At 47.1% G+C, this 3,255-nt stretch overlaps 1 pseudogene; it reads right to left on the bottom strand.

Moving 5' to 3' along the window:
- Positions 1 to 584: 584 nt before the first annotated feature.
- On the bottom strand, positions 585 to 1,180 carry LOC102753833 (annotated as a pseudogene).
- Between the last annotated feature and the right edge of the window lie 2,075 nt (positions 1,181 to 3,255).

Below are 3,255 nucleotides of genomic sequence, written 5' to 3'. Positions count from 1 at the left end.
CCTGGAACCGCTGGGGTCGGACCCCAGCAGCCATGAGAACATGAACAAAGTTAACTCAGTATATGCCACCAGTTTTTTTTTTAAATATATTTTTTTATTGATTTTTTACAGAGAGGAAGAGAGATAGAGAGTTAGAAACATCGATGAGAGAGAAACATCGACCAGCTGCCTCCTGCACACCCCCCACTGGGGATGCGCCCGCAACCCAGGCACATGCCCTTGACCGGAATCGAACCCGGGACCCTTCAGTCCGCAGGCCAACGCTCTATCCACCGAGCCAAACCGGTTTTGGCATGCCACCAGTTTATGAGATCTCATATACATAGACAGCAACTCAGAAGACAGCTGTGATATAATAGAAGCTGAAGAAATTGACATGTCTGGAACTAATAGTGATGAAGAAGAGAGCAGCGATGCAACAGAGGCTGAATAAAGCAATATGCTGCATAATATCATAGTACTGGTATATAAACATTACCTGTGGTGATTACTAAATAAAAATGTGTTCTATGTTTAAAATATTGATTTATTAATTTTGGGTTGGAAAAGGGGGGGGGCGTCTTATACACGGAAAAATATGGTAATTAGCAGGCCATAGAAGTTGAAGGCTTTCCAATAGTATGGATCTCATGAATCAGATCCTCCATGCAGACAATGCCATAGTTACCAGGAGATGGAACAATCCAAGTGTTATCTCCCAGGGCAATTTGCTTCTTGTTGATTTTGCCATAACCACACTTGTAGACCCATCCATTTCTGACTTCAGGTTTGGGAATCCCCATGCAATATATGGTTCCACAATCCCCAGGATGTTAACTGAAGCTTTGTTGAGCTTAACAAAGGAGCCATTGAAGATCCAGCGAAGGCAGAGAAGCTGAAACACTTTGCAGACAGACCTTCTTGGCTCACACTGTTGAAACCTGTGATCCTGATGAAGAATCCCCTTTTGGGTCCCACATAGAAGATGCCCACATTCCTTGCCATCCTCTCCATCTGAATCTCAGTCTGTCCCTCTGTCCATATTTGTTGTGACAGTGCTTAGCTTTCTTATAGACACGCTGCCTCCTTGCCTTTCAAAGTATCTTTTGGGCAAACTTCTTTCTCAGCCACTTGATCTTCAGCTCTGTAAAATTCCTCCACTTTTTCTTAATGTTTTGCCTTTTTCTTCTACACCTTCCATAATTTCAGTTTGAAAAAGGCATGAGATCTTCTTTTTTAATTTATTTTTTATTTTATTTTATTTTGAGAGAGAGGAAGGGAGAGGCCAGGTCAGGGGACCTGAGACTGCGCCGTGGGACCTGAGGTCACGCCCCCTGCACAGCAGGGCTTGAGGGGGACCTGAGGCTGCACCCCCCACTCTGTGGGGCTTGACGGGGGTGGAGCCAGACAGGTCTGGTCTCAGGCGATTTCTGGGCACACATGGGTGGGCAGGGACTTGACTCTGGGTCCTGTGGCGCACTCCAGACTCTGACAGGAAGGAGATTTTCATATACATTTTACTAATTTTCTTTCATCTCTGCACTTCTATTTTAGAGAAAGGGCAAATAGCAATATTAAAATATTTCCTCTAATTAATTCCCTTTTAATGTGCATGAGTTTCGTGCACCGGCCACTAGTATCCTCATAAATAGAAACTTGGACAAACAAGCTTCCTGAAAAGATGCATGAGAAACTACCAAGAGGTTGATGCTGAAGAGGGAGCTGAGGTTTTGGAAGTAGAAATATTTAATTTTCTGCTTTTGTGCTTAGTGTTTTTTTTAAAGATATAACATACAGGGATGGGGGAAAGTAGGTTTACAGTTGTTAATATGGAAAAAGACATGCAGGTTGATTGTTACAATTGCTTTATTAACTCTGTGCTTTGCATACTTACCCACTCCTGTATATTTAAAACCCACTGTAAACAAAAATTTTTGAACAATTCCTCCTTCTTATGCAGCTGCTTCTTATAACTTAACTTGCTTCCACTCCACCCACATAGCTGCCCTCCTGCCTGCTCATCCCCACCCTCCTTTGCTTGAAGGAGAAAGTGGGGGAGCATCTTATAGTCCCATCAGTCCTGTCTTATTAAGCCAGTAGTGGTTGTTTCTCTCTACCCACACAAATCTGGCCTTGTTGAATCAAATTGATAGGAAATAAAAAGGTCTGTAATTATGTCAACTAAAGTTTCTTTTATTACAATGAAGTTCTTAAAAACATATATTTTTATTGATTTCAGAGAGGGAGAGATAGAAACATCAATGATGAGAGAGAATCATTGATCAGGTGCCTCCTGCATGCCCTTTACTGGAGATTGAGCCCACAACTCAGGCATGTGCCTTGACCAGAATTGAACCCAGGACACTTTGGTCTGCAGGCTGACACTCTATTCACTGAGCCAAACTGGCTAGGGCTGAAGTTATTTTTTGCATTCATAAACCATATACATTTCTTCCTTTATGAATTATCTATTCATTCCATTTGTTTATTTTTGTACTAGAGGCCTGGAGCATGGGTTTGCGCACGGATTTGTGCACTGGTGGGGTCCCTCGGCCTGGCCTATGGGAATCAGTGACCTCCGCACAGCCGCAGCCCGGCCTTACCCGCCGCTCATTGGGCTCCAGCCTGCTGTCCGCATCGATCCCACACAGCACGAAGTACTGCGAGAAGTAGGAGGCAGCCGGGGAGGAGCTCAAGCCCGGGGTGGGCGCAGCACTGCTCCCACTCATCCCGGCCCCCCAATGCCTCCCCCGTTTGCTGCTTGGCTGCCCAGGGGGAGTGTCCATTGGAGAGGCTCATGCCACTGCAGCTGCACTCGCCAGCCATGAGCCTGGTGTCTGGTGCTCACTTATCAGCTGAGCAGCACTCCTGCTGTGGGAGCACACTAACCACCAGGGGGCAGCTCTCCTGCATTGATTGTCTGCCCCCTGGTGGTCAATGCGCATCACAGCTACTGGCCGGTTGTCGGATCACTTAGGCTTTTGTATATATACTAGAGGCCCGGTGCACAAAAATTTGTGCACTTGGGGGGGAAGGAGGGTCCCTCAGCCTGGCCTGTGCCCTCTCGCAGTCTGGGACCCCTCGGGAGATAACGACCTGCTGGCTTAGGCCTGCTCCCGGGTGGCAGAGGGCAGGCACAATCCCTAGGTGCAGCCTCTGGTCGGGCTCAGAGCAGGGCCAATTGGGGAGTTGGGGCACCACCCCCTGACATGCACAGAGCAGGGCGGATCGGGAGGTTGCTATGCCACACTCAGTCATGCTCAGGGTAGGGCCGTG

The sequence above is a fragment of the Myotis davidii genome, unplaced genomic scaffold (assembly GCF_000327345.1).
Source record: "Myotis davidii unplaced genomic scaffold, ASM32734v1 scaffold648, whole genome shotgun sequence".
Lineage (NCBI taxonomy): Eukaryota > Metazoa > Chordata > Mammalia > Chiroptera > Vespertilionidae > Myotis > Myotis davidii.
The sequence above is the reverse complement of the archived record's forward strand: the minus strand, read 5'-3'. Positions and strand labels throughout refer to the sequence as shown.